This window comes from Panicum virgatum, chromosome 2N, assembly GCF_016808335.1.
Source record: "Panicum virgatum strain AP13 chromosome 2N, P.virgatum_v5, whole genome shotgun sequence".
Lineage (NCBI taxonomy): Eukaryota > Viridiplantae > Streptophyta > Magnoliopsida > Poales > Poaceae > Panicum > Panicum virgatum.
In genome coordinates this window covers 18919781-18938912 of record NC_053146.1, presented here as the reverse complement: position 1 = coordinate 18938912, position 19132 = coordinate 18919781, and the positions used below count along the sequence as shown (strand labels likewise).

The 19132-nt window shown below is 46.0% G+C and overlaps 1 long non-coding RNA gene and 1 other non-coding gene across 2 annotated transcripts; both read right to left on the bottom strand.

Moving 5' to 3' along the window:
- Positions 1-460: 460 nt before the first annotated feature.
- On the bottom strand, positions 461-599 carry LOC120663167. Its single transcript, XR_005670389.1, has one exon. It is a non-coding gene; the product is annotated as a small nucleolar RNA Z247 (small nucleolar RNA).
- A 585-nt stretch (positions 600-1184) lies between these two features.
- LOC120658761 lies at positions 1185-3159 on the bottom strand. Its single transcript, XR_005668834.1, has 3 exons — positions 2183-3159; positions 1585-2110; positions 1185-1491 (listed from the first exon to the last, which is right to left on the bottom strand). It is a non-coding gene; the product is annotated as an uncharacterized LOC120658761 (long non-coding RNA).
- Between the last annotated feature and the right edge of the window lie 15973 nt (positions 3160-19132).

Sequence of the window (19132 nt, the reverse complement as noted above, 5' to 3'; positions counted from 1 at the left end):
AAAATGCTATGACCAATGTGTTTGATCTCCATACCAGATCCATTTGCTGCATGGACTTGCTCCCCTCCACTGTACTTGTCCTGTATGGTCAGCTTGTTCAGTTCACTCGTGATGTGGTCGGTGGCGCCCGAGTCCATATACCAATTGGTATCAACTTCGTAGGATGTAGTTGCGGTAGAAGCGCTCTTCTGCGGTGGCCCCTTCCAGCTGGCGTCGAAGCATTTGTAGCAACGGACAACAGTATGTCTGTCCCTACCATAGAGTTGGCAGATGAGGCCTTGTGAGGGGCCTTGCGAACGGCCACCATTGCCACCATTGCGTCCTCCATTCTTGCCGCGGCCACCACCGTCGCGGATGAAGCCGCCACGACCTCCACGAGATCCATTGCCATCACCACGGCCGCCCTTGGCAGCAATGTTGGCCGAGGACTGGACACCCCCTCCCTGGAGTTTCATGCGTTGCTCGAAACTCACGAGCTGTGTGTATAGCTCCTGCACAGTAATGGCCTCGACACGAGCTGCAACGGCGGAAACAACAGGATTGTATTCAATGTCAAGACCTGTCAGAATGTAGGACACGAGTTCGTCATCATCAAGTTTCCGTCCAGCCGACGCCGTCTCGTCCGCCAAGCCTTTCATCTTGGCGAAGTAGTCACTGACGAACATGGCGCCCTTCGACGCTATTGCCAGCGCCATTCTTGTGGTGATGATGCGCGCCCTCGACTGGGACGCGAACATGGCCTCGATGGCGCTCCAAGCCTTGGACGCCATCTTCTCAATGGAGATCTGCCCAAGGATTTCCTTGGACAGATTGGAGAGTAAGTAATTAAGTACTAGCCCATCGTTCGCCATCCATGTGGCGTAGTCAGGGTTCTCCGCTGGTGGCGCTTTCTCATCGGCGTCCTTGGCCTTCTCTAGGAACTACAGCGGTGGTACCGCCGCTGGTGTAATGAGGTGCATCAGGCATGCACCCCTTAATGCCGACAGCACTTGCGTGCTCTAGGGCTGGAAGTTCCCCCGATTGAGCTTCTCGCTCACGGGGAGAAATGTGATGAGAGATTGCACAGCAGATTGCGCGGAAGAGCTGGAAGCGAACGCCATAATGATCCACTAGGAAGAATTCTTTGATACCATGTGAGAAAGAGTGGAAATGATTGAACGAGTTGCCTCCATAGAGGGCTCGGCTACGTGTTATATTGGCTAGGAAAAGCCCCTAGCGTGGCAAGTACAAATCATGATTACACTAGACAAAATACAAGAGATTACAAGGGGTACAGTCTTGACTTGCAAGCCAAGATCATGTCACGCTATATGTTTCCTAACTAAGACAAAACATTCCTTCTAACAATTTTAGAAGGAATGTATGTCTCAGTGGTTAACAATATTATCTAATCTTTTTTTGTCTTTGGAATATCTTCTTTGGCTTGCAACTAAAATTGGCGGTGCATATACCATGGTTACTCCTTGTTAGATGTTGTTTATCTGAGCTCTCCTGTAAAGAAAGGTGCGGCATCGTCACTGGACCTGGGCAACTGACCGAGCCGAGTTCGGTAAAGATAAGGAACGACAAGAGTTCGGATCTTACCAGAACTCCGACGGACGACATCATTTCGCAGGACGGGCACCGATGGTATGACAGCCCTCGATGGGCCTCTTTCCCGACACTCTGCCCGGTACAATGGTGGCGGAAGGCGGGAGTGAAGATACCACCGGGGACGCCCAAGGAGCCACCTCCACCATCTCAGTAGAAGAAGGCGCCTGCGCGACAATCATCGCCCTCCCGGGCGAAAGGGGGCGGACGGTCCTCCGTCTCGGCTCGGACCGAATGCGGCGGAGGATCCTGGGCAGGCGGCGCAGCCGAAATGTCCGCCGCGAAGGTGGGGCCCTTTGCATTGCCATTTCCCTCTTTATCATCCGAAGAAAGAGAATCAACCTCCACGCCCTCTCGACAGAGCTGCGCGTGCGCCTTCATCCTGATGATCTTGTCAAGCCTCGCTTCCTTCCGCTCAACTTCGACGTCGCGCCTCTGCATCGCGGACATTCTCCTCTCCCCACCCCGTCAGAGCTCGTAGGTTAGGGGGAGGGCTGGGCGGGACCAGCGTCAAGTTCCCCTGTCATAGCAACTGTCAATCGACCGCAGTCGGTCAAGAAAGGGAAGGGATGTGTGAGGATAGGTGACTTACCAGCACGACAGCGTCATAGCTAGGGTGCATCTCCGGATGGAGGAGGAGCGGATCTTCCTCCCCAATGTTCTTGAACATTGAACAAAGGTGAGACATGAACCTTGCGAGATCTGGCCGCCCCTGCACCAAAACGGTGCCTTCAAGGGGAGCACCAGGGACCATCTCGTGCAACCTCCACTCTCAGAGCATGAGCGATAGCACTCTCCATTGTGGCAGGGTAGCAAAGATCCTCAAACCGGTTGCCCCCTCGTTCTTCAACCTATTGATTGCTTGAAATAGGCTGTCGACCTTCCTGATCTCCTCGGCGTTTGGGGCTTCCTTCCACAACTCGAGCGCGTCGTCGAAAGAGAGGCCTAAGTATGGCGACAGAGGAGAGTCAGGGTCATCACGAACATAGAACCACTTCTGGTGCCAGCCTTTGTTGGAGGTCATCGTCGGCCCGGGGAGGTAGCCAATGTTCCAGTTCGCACGCAGCTAGATTGCGAAGCTGTCCGCATGCACCGGCACCCTCCCCCCCAGCCAACAACTTGCGGAAGACCCGGGCTTTGAAGAAGTACTTCCTGAGGCCAAAATGGGCATCGATGCCCAGGAAGCCCTCACACAGGCCGACGAAGACCGACAGGTTGAGCACGCCATTGGGATTGAGATTTTGGAGCTCAACCCCATAGTGCCCCAAGATTCTGCGAAGGAATCGGCTGGCGGGCACCCCGAAACCGCACTCATGGAAGCTCTTGAAGCTCACCACATGTCCAGAAGGGGGCACGTACTCCTTTTAATTCTCGGGGATGATCCACGCCGGCGCCGCCGAATCCCCTTGTGGGCGCAAGAAGCCCTCCTCTTTGAGCTCTCGCGCATCCCTCACAGTAAATGCAGACCTTCCCCACGGCTCCATCTCCATGGGAACACAGAAGGAGAGCAAGGGGCGGAGTGGGAGGGACGGTCAAGCCGAGGGGCGGAGTGGGAGGGATGGTCGAGCATGGAAATGGATGGGCAAGACGAGCGGCGGAATAGACCACGGATAGTGGCGGGGGCAAGAGAAAAGGTCGGAAGAATGATTGCCCCAGAGTTGTGTTGTAAGATAAAAGGAAAGCACCTCGCGTGACCTCGCCATAGACTACCCTTGAAGGCCGAACCACCCCCCAGCCCAACAGGCCGCCTGCGCCTAGAATCACAGCCATCCAAATCCAGACATCTCATAATGGAGCAAGATGGACACGCACACCACCTGTGTATGCATCCGTGGTCCCACCACGGACATCGGGACCCACTCGGGCACGCCTCTCCCGCAACGACAAGCGGCCCTCATCAAGCCGGTAGGACTGACGCCTTCATCCGCCACGTCCCATCTGCGGCAGGAAGCATTGAAGCGAATACGCCCGAGTAACTCCCACCAGCCTCGCAAAAGGTAAGACTCTCATCGCCCGGAGGGGTGTTGACGGTCGTTATCGACAATTTTATATTGTCAACAAACATCCAAAAGGGGGTAATCTTTACACACATATACTTTTACTATTAACAAGATTCCACTTTTATTGGAGAAATATTGTTTTACAGGTCAAATACAGGAATACAAGTGGAATACAAGAAAATACGCCAAGGAGAAAGCGTAAAATACACAATTATTCAACCTCCAAAGCAAAATGGGCCACTCCACGTCACATCGGGCTGAGCCACCCATTGGGCCACGCTCCAAGCCAGCACCAGGCCAAAGCCCGGGCCCGTGCTTTCCAGGCCAAGCGCGCTCGCGCCAGCACGACTGCCAGGTGGGCCCGGCTGGTGCGAGGTGGTGCATTGAAGTGTGCCAACGATGATACCGACGGTCGCTCATGGTTCTCTGAACCTGGACGTGCGGAGAAGGGCGGTTTGAGGAGAATTGATGGTGCACATTTGCACCTAGGCCCTTCCCCCCACCCTATAAGTAGGAGGGTGCTCCCCCTCATTCACACACACCACATTGGAGCCTCCTCACTACCTCTCTCACTCTCTCTACCTCTCTCACTCTCCTCTCTCCCTTCTCTTCTTTAGTTCTTTTAGTCTTTAGTAGTATTTGGAGATAGGCAAAGCTCCATTGGAGAGCTTGTACATTGGAGAAGGATTCTTGGTATGAATACACATATGGTTTCTCTCAATGTCTTGTTCTCATATTCTTCTAGTTGTGCTATAGAGCTAGAGTATAGACTCCATGTTATTATCTTGACATATGGATTAGAATATAGTTTGTGTGTCATAATTTTGACATGTGCTTCATACGATATGATCATGGTGTATGAACTAGATTATAGTTCTTATGGTATGGTTATGACGTATAGAACCTTATGCTTAATCGTTCATGCTACATATATAAATAGAGTTAGGGTTATGTTGAGGTGGTGGTTCGTCGTGCCTTCGGGTTACCCATGTTCTAGCTCGATGATCCGTAGGGTCAGAGTCTGCAGGGGACATGGGTTGTTTCTTCACATACGGGCATAGTGCCCGGATGTGCGGGAACCTTCGGATATGACGGTATACTCCGGATGAGGGGATGGCGGCAGGTGGTGGCAGCCCTGTCCGTCCTTAGCATTCCCCCACATTCACATATTCGTGTAGGAGTTTGTAAATATCTCGCTCGTCTAGGTATCTAGAAATTGGGACCTCCCCGTCTACTTCATGCATAGCTTTGACCCTAGTTATATATGTTGTATCATCATTAACTGTTCTTTGCACAGCTATACTAGACCATGCCTACTCCACTTAGGAACATTCTTTTATTCTTTATTTTCCCTTTTATCCTTGAGGTTGGCCCAAGAGTGTGTCACACTATCTTGAACCTTATCATGACTTACCCCTGTATTGAGTGTTGATCTATCATGCAGTCATGTTATCTTGTCCATGTCCCTGCTAGGGTCTTTTACACCATGCCTTCCTTTGGGAATATATAAATGAACGATACCCGAATACTCCCGGGTGAAATGCTACAACGATAATTCCGAGCGCTTGCGGATTTGTTCTGTAAACGCTCAGAACTATCATTTTGGTATTCCTTGGTGGCATTGCTAATTCTAGTGATGACGTTAAGAAATGCCAACAAGGGGCCTAAGGATGACCCGGACAACACTGGGACCCCTTGCAACAAGAAGGCCATGTGCTAGCCCCGTCGACTATTCCAGACACCTCAAATAACGAGCAACTCGCACTGAAGATACTTCACCCGATGGACCAAGCCACGCAGGCTGACTGCGACAGGCTCCACCTAAAGGTATAAGCTTCACGAGGTATAGCCTCCAGGAAAGGAAAGCTTACCTTCCCTGAAGGCTCGGGGGCTAATGTCAGGTATGTGAACAATAGATACCTTCAAGGAATGGGCCGAAGAAAACACAGAAGTAAGGCCCATGGAGGGGATAAGAAGAAAAGCAAAGATCAAGCCCATGCCGAGCCGCCCAGACCGTCGACAGGAGGAGGGGGAATACGGTTCGCCCGAGGTCCGCGGGGACCTCGGGCGCATGCCATTCCGGCCGTGTGAATGGCGTGCGCTCGGGCATTCGCCGGGCCCGAGGTCCCTATGGTCCCCTTTCCCTAAAGGCTGAAGCAGTGCTGAACTATGCCACTCTTGACCGCTTTCACCAGCCAGGACAGGTGAAAGGACGGAGGCACGACGCAATAACCGCTCGGGTCTTGCTATTGTCCAGGAGGTCCCTCCTGTAGCCATACACCATAGGAGGAAAAGGACCGTCCTATGACGACTATAGCACGGTGAAGATCGACCAAATCTTATTTTAACCATGGTAAGGGATCGATGGGCGCTGGATTGCCTCGACGGAAATCCCGATACGACCCCTACGCCCATAGGAGGAAGAATAATCCCTCCTGTAGGGTCACTGCTGATCCACATGGGGGGGAGGACGGAGGCCATCCCAGCCCTCCGCTTCTATCATTCCCCTTCCTCCTCGCCCTTTGCCTCAGGCAATGCGAACCGGCTCTCCCTTCCTCGATCTATAAAGGGAGGGGGAGGCCCCATGAGAAGGGAGAAAAAAAGAGAGGAGAACGACTCCACAACGAAGAGAAATAGGGCATCGCGTCTGAACGATCCCCACCCTTCCTCTTCCTTCCCTCCCATCACACAGCCTAGAAAGTGATCTGCTGGGGTGGGAACCTCCCATAGACCCACAAGCTCTTGTAATATCATTAGGCCTTCGAGGTCCGCCGAACACGCACACTGGACGTAGGGACTTTTGAGCCTGAACCAATATAAATTAATAGCTTGTCCGGTGTGTCGAGGACCCCGTTTCCAACACACCGACAAGTTTGTAGGTCTTATAATGGACAATTTGAATATTCCTGCTGCCACGTTCCTCTCTAATAATTAATAACTGGTTTCCTACGTCAACACCACCCATAGCATGCAGATTCCACATTGGGATGCCAAATTCTAAAGTCTGACTTTCTGCAATGTAGGTCTCGGAAAGAACTACAATGTCTACAAGATTCCAAGAAACCTTAATAGCACTGCTCATGTTTTAGCTTCTTAGGCTCACTCTCATTTTAGTGCACCTTCTGGTGTTTATGCCTCATGTAATAGTGCTTCTCATATCTCGAGTTGCCCCATTAGGGACGCTCTTGACCATGTACAGTGGGAATTCATATCCCACGCAGCAGTGTCCTGCTGCTAATTAATTAACTTGTTCATTACAAAAAAAATAGCCAAAATTTTCGACTTTTTATTTCCTGTTCCCACACGAACAACCCAATCCAGCCACGCGACACTCCCACACTTACAATGTTTGATATCCTTGTTTCTATCTGTGAACAAATGGTGTTCAATTGCTTAGGAATAGTTTTAAGTAAAATTCTACAATTTTTTTCAAAACATTTTTTGAATTCGGTCTGATATATCTTGTTTATCCTATTTATCCATGATCTTCCAAAAAAATACTTTCGATAATGAAAACCTTGGTTGTCACTGCAATTGCTTCTCTACCACATTTTATGAACGTAGGAAAAAAAACAAAATTAAGCATGCCAAGATTCTGGGCCGAGGGGCTTGTCATCGTCTTCAGCGTCACCAACTCCACCTTCACTTGCACTTTAACACCAAGGGCTTGGCATCATCGACTTTACCTTTACCATGTACTATAAAACATCCACACCAAGACTGGACTAACGGAGAATCTAGCCTATATCTACATTTATTATTGAGCAAAGTCCATTACCGGTCCCTAAACTTGTATGTCATCCCGGTCCTTAAACTCGGAAATTGATCATTTAGGTCATTAAACTTGTTCATTTTTGTCATATCGATCGCTAAGCTTGTACGACTGTGTCATCATCCCGGTCCTTAAACTTGGAAATCACCCATTTAGGTCCTCAAACTTGTTTAGTTGTTTCTTCTTGTGCCCTAAACTTAGCTTGGGTCTCATTTTGGTCAAAGAAAGACGATCTAAAAATCTATATCAAAAAATAAATCATAACTTATCATGTGAACTAGAATGAAGACAAAGCGTAATTCATAATTGTAGAGCCCTCGACGTGATCTATAGCTTTGTAGTTGAAAAGTTTTTAAATTTAAATTGTGTAGGGTCCCAAAATATTGTTGTAAGTTTATAGATTTTGAAATTTAAAATATAATTTTGCGATAATAAATGATTTCAAATAAAAACTTTTCAACTACAAAGTTGTAAATTTTATTGAGAACTATAACTTTCATATAGACCATGTCAATGCCTAAGACTGTTTGCTAATTTTAAATTTCAAATTTCAAAAACTATAAACATAAAACAATATTTTGGGATACCAAATAGTTTTAATTAAAATAATTTCAACTACAAAGTCGTATATCGCATTGAGAGCTACAATTTTGACACCAAATTTTTCTTCATTCGAGTTTATATGAAACGTTATGAATTATTTTCTGATATAGAGTTTTTAGATTGCCTTGCTTTGACCAAAATGAGAACAAAGTTTAGGGACCGGAACAAAACAACTGAATAAGTTTGAGGATCTAAATGGGTAATTTTTCAAGTTTAGGGACCATGATGACACTGAGGACCTAAATGGTCGATTTGCTAGTTTAGGGACCAGGATGACACGACCGAATAAGTTTAGGGACCGGCGATGAACTTTACTCTTTATTATATTAGTTAGAGACGTAGAAAATATTAGTTCAAAATGAAATTTTCCATATATAAGAAATGTTGTAATACAAACTGGCCGGTAATAACAGATGTATCATCATTCTGTGCACACAGGGAGCAAGCTAGCTATAGCAAGCAACAAAGCAGAATATTTTGGAAGAAGAAGAAGAAAACTCTTGGAAACAGGACACGATTTATTTGAATGGAACTCAAGATGACAAGACCGAAACATGTGGGCGGAGAAAGCAGGCCTAGATGCACATGTATCTATCTCAAACCATATGTGTTGGAACTTAGTTCAAATACGCTCCAACCCACTTGACCACATATGAATTGAGTCAAATACATGCATATATATCCAACGAAGTCGTGACTTGTGAGACTAGAGATGAGGGCATATATCATCTCCATTGTTCGATCGATCATCCGGCCGGCCATATACTTGCGTGCGCGATCTATCAGGATTCGGATAAGAAGCCTCGGGTCTTCCATAGGATGTGGTCTCGATCATGCGGAGCAGGATATGCGCCTACAACCGTACCGTTGTGTACGTTCTCATTGAGTCCGTCGAGGACCAAACGAGTATCTTTGTAGGACCGTATTTTGTAAAAGCCATCGCCGAAGAGCTTAGTGTCCTGCGTCCACAACATCGACGAAGGCAGGGACAGTGGGTTGTATGGCGCTAGCTTGACCTGGTCCCATGCAGCAAATTAAAGCAGTACGTGTTAATTTGTGGGTTCATTTTAGGCAAGGAAAGGCAATCAAGGCAGGTATATATGATATGATGCCAAGTGATCGAGCTATGTATGTATATATGTACCGGGTAGCTGCCGTCGTCAGAGATCTGCATTGCCCGCAGCGGATCATCCTTGCTGCCGTAGTTCACGTTCACCAGCGAGAACTGACTCTTGATACCAACGATGGGAGGAGGGCGCTGAACCCACAGCTGCATGCACGTATATATGCATCCATGGATGTCCAAAATAACCAGAAAAAACAGCAAGTGAGCCTTATTAGTTACCTGTCTGGTGTCCCGGCAGTAGCTTGGGGCAAGAAAAACCTCGCCTTCGTCACCAGCGGTTATGCTCAGGCTTGTGTTGCCCTTGCTGATTATCCTCGTCGGCAGCAAGGTGTCAAGAAACTTGTACAATTCGAGCAGAGTAGAGGGAAACTGACCGCCAGGAAACTGCAAACACCTGGTAACTGGCGGATCTGTTGGATGCTGTTTATCTGACCGTTGCGGTACTCGGATAAAGAAATCTACAACGGAGAAGTTCTTAGTCGAGTACAACGACTACTTAAGAAGGTGGAGCATGTGCCCATCATTCCTGGTACTTTTTCATCGTTGAATCCTCCGAAGCAGGTATAAACAAAGTAGTCGATTTGTATTTTCGAGTACATCATTTTAGCAAGATTCTAATGGAATTTTGCTTTTGTTCAGGAGGACGTGGACATATATAGAAGCAGCCCTCCTTTGCCGGGCATTTTTCATCCTTTTCACCTTCTTCCAAGCGCTCATGCTCCGCCGAAACCAAATCCAAAAGAATCTTTCTCTATGGAAAGTTATATAGATAGTTCTGATATTGAGTTTGGTCGTGCAGAGGATGGAGAAACCGCTGGCGATGATGAAAGTGGGGGACATAGCCCCAGCCCGAGCGAAGGTACCCGGGTAGATCACCCTAAAGGCACGCGGACAGCAGCGTGGAAGCGTCAGGGTGCTTCGCAGTCCAGTGTCGACAGGTAAGTTTTTTGCTTGTTGCAATCGAGTACTTTCCCAAGTTTTATCGAGTTGCTTTTCTTAAGCTTTTTGGCTTTTTAAGTCCGACGGGCAAAATGCCGCGGACTATAGCATCTGGGGATGATGCTGGGGTGGGATCAACCACCCCTTCCACCCCTGTGGACTCGTCAAACGGGACAGGAACTTCCCTGCCACTGAAGACTGCGGTGGCGGGTGGTTCCAAAGAAAGTGACGCCGGGGATAATGGGAATAGGGCACTAGTCGTTGGGGCCCTCCCCAAGTTATTCGTGGCAAAAAAAAGTTTTCCATGAAGAGGGCACCCGCGTAAGTATCTTGATACTTGATTACATGGTTTTTGTCTATATGTCGAGTACTTTTAACCTTGACATTTGTGTAGTAACATGATCCTGGAGACCAGGGGGTCTGGTGGGAGTACTTCCACAGCCCCCAAGCCATCGACGGAGGATCCTACGAGTATTGCTGATCCAGATGCTCGTTCGGCAAAGGAGATGGCGGATTCCATGCTACGGGATTCGCCACTTCCAGATGTAGAGGAGGAAGGAGAGAGGCGACAGGAGGAGATCCTCACAGAGTCACAGGTTAGGAGATCCTCACAGGTTAGCCTATTATACCTTCTTCTCTGTATCTGGATTTTTTTGTTGATTTGATTTTTTTCTCGAATTTCTTCCTTAGGTCCTCAAAATCAAGAGGATCCTGTGGAGAAAGTCAAGGAGGCGCCACATGTGGAGGCTTCGCTTGTGGTGGGGGCGAGTACTTCTGTTGCCCCATCAAGAAGTGCTCCGCCATAGGAAGACAAGATAAAGCTTGCGCAAGAGCACGTGAGCGTTGTGCAAAAGCTTCTGACAGTAAGTAGTCGATGTCTCGAGTACTTTAATTTTTATGGATCGAGTAGTTAGATACTGATCTTTTGCTTTTTTTCAGGAGCTGGCGGAGTAGGGGAGCAGCAAGCCCCGAGACGACTGAGAGCTACTTGCTCTAAGGGAGCAAGTGTCCAAACTCTCGTCCGAGAAAGCTGCTCTTGTGGAGAAAAATAAGAAGATCTCCAAAGGTAAAAAGGGTTAGTGTCTGCCTTTAAAAAGCAGTCGACTAGTTTTATTCATTTGGTGTTCATAAGAATTTCTTTTAACCAAATACGCAGTCCTCAAAAAATCATTAAAGATTGAAGAGAGCACGGTGCTTGATCTAAAGATTCTTATGTACCGAAACGCAGATGAGATTGCCAAACTGCGGAAGATCAAGGCAGACTACGACAAGGAGGTACTTGAAGCCTTAAAGCAAGTGAAGAACTTGTCGGAGTCAAACACTGCACTGAAACAAGAACTCAAGGAGCTGAAGGTTGCAGCCCAGGCTGTAGTGGACATGGTAGAGATTCCTGAAGAAGATGCAGAAGCGCCGCTCTCCTTGGCGGGGAAGCTTCGAAAAGTTCCTCAATGCTTTCTGCAGTATGTCTCAGTAACCACCCGACAGTACATGTCTCACGTACTCGGGTTGGTCAAGTCCTACTGGCCACAGACGCCACTGGATCCGCTGGGTGATGGTGTGAAGTTAGACTGCAGTGAGGAGCAGTTTGACCAATACATTTCTGAGGTCTCACCCGTTGCAGATAGAATAGTGGACAGCTTGGGCAATGCCTGATCTTTTGGCTTTTGAATTTGTAAGTGAATGATGTAATGGGCTTATGGAGCCCCAAATACTCTTATGTTATGTACAAATATTTAAATTTTCCTTGTCACTGAATATTTGTTTTGAAAGGAATAGGAAGTCCTTTAGTGGTCGAGTAGTATTACTAGAAAGTCTCGGGGCGAGTACTTTTAAGTTTGGCAACAACGCGCCTACTCGTCATAACGATAGGAATAGAATATCTGCCTTGTAGTGTACCCTGGCTTATTCCTTAGATAAGGGTGGAGCCGAGGTTTTTCTTGATAGTACATCGAGTAGATTGTTCCATACTAGAACTTGGAGGGGCTTCCTAGTGCTGACCGGTTAGGATTGAATCTGACGAGATTAACCAAGTGGGAAAAGCACTAGGAGAATAATCAAGACGTGGCCTGAAGAACGTTTCTTTAACAGAGCGCTTCGGACTCAAGGTGCCAAGCACAAGTGCAGTATCCTACGAACTTGGTGGTCCAAGCAAGTGGGAGACTCTCGTCAACTACTCAGGGTACCAAGAATGAATGAAACACCCTACGAACTCGGTGGTCTAAGCAAGCCAGAAACTCCCGTCAACTACTCAGGGTACCAAGAACTTAGTGTAATAATCTCGGTGGTCCAAGCAAGCGGGAGACTCTCGTCAACTACTCAGGGTACCAAGAACGAAGTCAATATCTTACGAACTCGGTGGTCCAAGCAAGCGGAAAACTCCTGTCAACTACTCGGGGTACCAAGAAACGTAAGTATTGTTCTTGCCCTTTGGTAAGCTTGGTGACTTTGAGATATTCTCGAGGGTTTAAATAGATCATCCTACTTAAGGACTGGAGTAATTTTCAGAGTTGTCCATTTAGGATTAACCTCGTCAGGTTACCCAAGTGGGAATAACTTTGAAAATCCAAAAACCTACTCGATCCAGCGAGTAGGGTGTCTTCATTGAAGACTGGAGTAACCTTTAAAGTTGACCATTTAGGATTAACCTCGTCAGGTTACCCAAGTGGGACTTACTTTAAAAAGATATCCAAAACCTACTCGAGCCTGCGAGTAGGGTGTCCTACTTAAGGACTGGAGTAACCTCAAAAGTCGACCGTTTAGGATTAACCCCGTTGGGTTACCCAAGTGGGACTCACTTTTGAGGTATCCACAACCTACTCAGGCCAGCGAATAGGGTGTCCTACCTAAGGACTGGAGTAACCTAAAAAGCCGATCGTCTAGAATTAACCCTGTTGGGTTACCCAAGTGGGACTCAATTTTGAGGTACTCCTAAGCTAGGTCGTAGCCTTAAGAACTACTCGATAGTTGTCGCATGTCTTAAGGAGTGACAAGAGACTTGAAGTAATTCCTCATAGGGGTGTAGGTCGTAATACAGGAAAGGAGCAAAGTGTTGGTATTTCTTAATGTTTACAGATGAGATCCGCAAGCGCACGGAAGATACTATTGTAGCACTTCACCCGGAGAGTATTCAGGGTATCGTATTTTCTCAAGGAACGGAGGTGTAACGATCTTCTAGCTAGTGTACCCTCGAAGAACAAGAGGTAGGAGAGCTTTGGGTAGTGTGGTTTATCTAAAGATAAGGTAAACTTAGGCTTTCACTCATTTACTTCGGGCACTGGTCTGACACAGGTACTGTTAGGGACCTCCGGCTTGTAGCTCTACGCCATACTCGGACAGGGGGGAGTGCACTAACCACGAAGCAGCTTCATAGCGGACCGACGGGGCTATCACCACCCGCGGTTTGCCCCACAATACATGGAGTACGAGGCAATCTAGGGCCTAGACACCATGTCTAATCCTTTGATTACTACTCTAGCAGTGTACAGGGTTGCCCGTCATTATCAGGGGCCCTCTACCAGAGTATCCGTTACGAGAACAGATGATGAACCCGTAAACGAATGAATAATTTAAGAATAATTAACCAAGTACTTACCAGAAGACGAACTGCGGATACTTACTCAAGCAAATTGTATCCATCGAGGTACAAGTCGAAGAGAGACCGACAAGTCCGGCTCTTCTCCGATCCTCCTCCTCGCACACTCCCTACTCTAAAGATACAAGTGGAATTCCTACCACTACTTCTCCAACTTGGATGTGTATGTGAATGGAATGGAGAATGACTTGAGAGGGGTGAGTGGAGGCCCTTTTATAGCTTGAAAGGTTGGTTCCCTCAATCCTTAAATATAGAAACATCGATAACCGCCTTTGAGAGGATAAGGGAGAATCACCGGTCATGACGCACCTGGACTGGTGCCAGTCCAGGTTCGGCCGAACCAGTGGTTCGGCCAGCCCCACTTTGCCACCTTTGGCCACCGCCTTTGGCCGGGTGACTGACAGGTGGGTCCTCTTCTGTGTACGTCGGTGCCGGGGCTTTGTATGTCGGTTTGCTCTGTCAATTGGGCCCTCTTTGTAAGTGTGACGCAGGATTGGATATTTTGTGCATTTGTATTGCGTCTTTTGCTCATTTCATCCTTATTTCACGTATGGGTGTCTACAAACCAAAAATCACCAAAAGTCATGGAAATGGTTAGAAACAAGTCCTATGACTACTTTTGGTGATTGAATGTTATGAAAAGATGCAGGAGTTGACAGTTTTATTTCTGGCGTAAGGACCGTCAACAACACCCCCACACTTAGTCCTTTACTTGTCCTCGAGTAAAGGTGCGAGGACTAAGGTGGATGCCACTCCCATGATGAAATCTGCATACACTTATCATGATAATTGAAACTTGGAATGATTTAAGGTTCAGGTTCCTTAGTCTCCCTTACTCAGAAACTTGGGTTTTATGAATTTTCAAAATCAAACATAGCTTAGCTCCTCAATTTGTTCTCTCAGATCTCACTTTTTGCTTTTTGGTTTCCTCACCAAGGTAAATTGTTGCCTTCTTTTTCTCCTACCTCTAGAAAGGCTTTTATGTGGAGCTCAGGGTAGGGAGAAAGTTGAAGGCATACATGTTCCTCATATGTTGCTAAGTCAAAAATCGGATCCGAAGGAGAAACGAGTCATAAACCTTAATCAAGATGTGCAAGTGTGTGAATATTTTGTATGGATGGTGTATAAACTCCCTTCATGAACCATCTCTCTCCGTTTTTTTTTCTTTGGACATGGGCTATCTCTCTCTCTCTCTGAATACTTGGACCTTCATGTGTCCAACTCTTTTTTTTTAATACTTGGACTTTCATGTGTCCAAATTCTTTTTTTCCGTCATGCTTTCCTGACCATTTCTTTTATTTATTCTGCATAGCCCATGTCCTTTTTCTTGAAATGATAACTTGGAGAGAATAGTCGTGAATAACATGGAGTTTTATTTGTGGATGGTATATATGAATGGGTGGAATGTTCTTGCGCAACTTCCAGTGTAGAAGTTGGCAAATATATGTGGAGTGTACGTGATCTTGATCATGGGAATATGAAATGTATCTCACAAAGGATCGCAACAATGTGACAAAGCTCAATGAGATAACAAGTTGCATTTGTAGAAGGTTTTCAATTTTTAAACAACATATGGCCTTGGATAGGAATTTCATAAACAACTGAGGAGCCATGCTATTGAATTTTTTAGATTTTATAAAAGAAATCCCAAGTACTTTGCAAGGACGAATTAGGTTCCATTCGTTCAACCATATCTCAAAAGTCAATTATTAGATACCATGGGTTCCCTACCATGTTTTAGTTCACAAGAACAAAGTGAAAGTCAGGGAACAAAGAGTATGCAAGTTTATCATGAAGTGCATGGAGTGCATGAGATGATTGGGAAGGTTTATTGAGTTCAGTTTATGGTGATTAGCATTAAAATCAATTAAACTCAAAGACTTAGGGAGTATGAGGAGTGTATTCGCACAAACCATCGTTTAAACAGGAAGAAGAGGGATCTGAGGGAAATCAGAGTTGGTTTGGTCGAACCAAAGGTTCGTCCATCCATCTCTATATCCAATCTATCCTATTCTTTAGCGTGCCAGACCGTCGATGTTGTGCAACATGTTGGGGGAGAGATCTTCAAATAGAATTGCAACAGTGTCTTTGAAAGATCTCCCCCACACTTATTCTTGTACTTGCTTTTATTCAAAAGAAAAAAACAATACAAACATGGACTCTACCGGTTTTGAATCACCGGGGAGTCAAAATTTTATTGAGGAAAGGTGCATGAAATGCTTAAGCTCCTAAGTTTCTAATTTTTTTAGTATTTTCATTATATATATTTATTTTATTATATTTTTTTATTATGGCAAACTGGGCATGATGGGTAATTTTGCAGGGTGGAGAAATGAATAAGGTTGCATGAGGTATGTAGAATATTTACCTGATGGATCTTACCAAACATTGACAAGGATGCAGTAGTTAAGCTCTGTCATAAAAGCCAAACCTTGCATTTTGTTATGCTTGGCTCCTTGTGCATCTGTCTCCTTCTTGGACCAAGGAGGGTTGTATGAGTGTTAGGGTGTTCATGCTGCTCCTTGGTTGCATTCTTTTCATTCCCTGCAAAAGGTTAGTGGACAACAAATATTCGAGAAATATTTAAAGATTTTTTTCTTTGAAAGTAATTCATCATTTTTTTTGTTGTTCACATCCATGCTTAATTAAAATCAGATTGCAAAGTTCAAATTGCATGGATCCCAAGTTGCTTGCCTTTATTTTATTTTATTCATTTTTTCAAGAGAAATATTTCCTCTTTTTGTTTATCAAAAGGTTCTTTATTTCTTTTTATTGTTGTTCACCAAATTTGTATCTTAAACGATGCTGGGATAAAACTTGCACAAACATGATGGAGCATTTTTACAATATATTTGCAGTGCACCTTGGAAAGGTGATTTGTGCTTCCCTTGCATGTTGTGCAATTTTTGCTGACGTGTCTCCCACGGCTTTGTTTATCTCCAACATGAACTTGAGGACTTACCCTTTTTTTTCTTTGCCTCCTTCTCTCTTCTTTCCCTTTTTTTTAATAAGCCAGAGCTGATCCTTCTGTAAACTAGGATACTCCTTGAATAGAACTTGCAGTGATTTGCTCACCAACTTCCCCCACACTTGGACTTTTGTGTGTCGGGACACCAAGAGTCAAGTGTATGGTGTTGGTGTTTCCTTCAGAGTAATCCCCAGCATCCAGTTGGAACAGTTCCCATGTTCTTGGGCTTTGTATGTCCTTTGTTCTTTTTAACCTTAACCTGAAAGGGTTAGCAACCAAAAATACCCGAAGGTAAATACTGCCCTACAAACATGCTCTTATTATCTTTTTTAGAAAAGGATTTTTTTATAGTCGGGTTATCTCCCGGTAGTGCTTTGTTTAAGGTCATAAGCTTGACCATGGGGGCTTCTTCCTGCAGCTATCAATTGGTGAAGTAGCCCCCACCTTCACCATCATTAGTTGATTGTGCTTAAGCTGCAGGGTAGTGCGAAAGTGCAACCACGAAATTTACAATGCTTGAGACAAAGACGTCTACAACCATCCTTCTAAATATTTTGCTTGAGAGAGCTTTAAGGAGGTTGCAGCTCGCGAAAGCATTCATGGTGCAATGAGTGCCTGACTCTGGAGGGGTGCTAAAGGAGCATGGTGGTGGTGTTTCAAGGATAAAGCTGTCATGCTCATCTGTAGAGTCATTCGCTTTTAACTCCAGAGACAGTGCCTCACTAGATTCCCAAGCTCAAGGGTTTTCTATCTCAGGAGGTTCATCATGGAAGATCATGGTTCATCTCGATCGTGATTGAGAACAACACAATGTGGGCTAGAAAGAAGAGGCTCGAACTCGATCGAGGATGATGAGGGTTGCTCATGCATCTTCTTGAGCGGGTTCTGTTTGGGACAAGCCTTTGCCATAGAATTTTGTAAACAAGGTGTGGTGAAAGTCAAATTCGCAAGCTCTTCATGGAGGCTCCCTAGAGCTGAATGATGAATGTTTTCTAGGGGGCAGCCAATGAGGTGATCAAAATTGAGGATATCAAAGATGTGAAAGTCTAGGTTGACCTTGATTTTGTCTATTGTGATTGGCACGGCACTTGCGATCCCCCGGCATTCAAGAATGTGTCCAAAGGGATAACTTTCAAAAAGCTTGCCAGATGGTTTTAGAGAGACACTACCCAAAAGGGTGTGTGCCAAGTGCCAAGGCATGATATTACCCTCCATATTAGGGATAAGTTGTGCCTCTACGGCGATTCCCCTTATGGAACATGGAATGGTTATGGAGGGTGAATCAATCCAAACTTCTTCAGAAAAGTCTATTATTCCATTTGACCATTCCTCCATCATGTCTCCCATCAAAAATTCTTCATTGAAAGGGTCGGGAGCAGAAGCAATATTTGGAGAGATGGACGGTGACACAAGCATCATCTCTTCGAATGGGTTGTGGTTGAGATGGTGCTCCACCGTTGGATTTTCCGGGCAAGAGTTAAGAGTGGCAAAAGCAGTTTCCCCGAATTTATGTTTGAGGCTCCTTTGTGAAGATTTTTGGAGAAATGTTAGTAACTCAAAGGTTTCTTCCTGATCATCTTCTTTTTGAATGAAAAGTTTAACATCTTTTTCTAAAGAAGACTCAGAAGTTTTGGCTGGGAAAATGGCTTGCACTTCGTCAACTTGTTCTTCTTGGGGCACAGGTTCGGCCAAGGAATCTTTGAACCGAAGGATTGGCGAGCTAAAAGCTCTACCCCCAAGAGTTAAGTTGAGGGCTCCTGATGAGGAGATGATTTAGAACAACTTCTCGATGGGTTGCCCGATTAAAACGTCGAAGTCTTGGACTTCAAAGACATGGAAGTCTAGGGCAATCTTACCTTTATCGTACCAAACTGGTATGTTGTGCAAGATTCTGATCCCTTCCATGGTGGAACATGGTCCAATCCATAGGTATCTTGAGGTTGGGAGCAAAGGGTTGTTGCTTAGATAGCTAAGCGCAAAAGATGAGGACATGATGTTTGCTCCAACCGTGGGACTATAGAGAACTGAGACAGCAGTTTCTTGGTTGAAACAGGGAAGGGTGTACGAGGGGGATAGGATTCGAATTGGCTCGGGTGATATCTCCCCCTCGTGTACCAATTCGCTGTTCATGACGGCTGTTACCCCTGTGACTGCCTCTTTTAGGGAGGCTTTATCCGGAGGGGTTATGGGTTCTTTAGGAACTGGTGGTCTCTTCTCATGAGGATACATCGAGGTGTTTCCAAAGTTTTGAAAAATGTCCTCCTCGATGTTGAAAGGAAACTCTAGAGGTTTAATTTCTTCTTCCTCCGTCGTTTTTGGCTCGGGGGAAGGTTCGGTAGTTGGCTCTAGGTGAGTGGGAGTTCGGGATGTGGATTCAACCAACGAAACTCCCTCATGGCTTGAGGATCCCGCCACTGGAAGGGTTTCAGTGAAGGATGTATTCTCTAGAATACGATCCAAGAGAGCTTCTCCTTCGGCTATGGTTTTATGTGTGAACGACCCTCCAGCAGTGATATCAAGCTGTAGGGCAGATTCCTTGCTA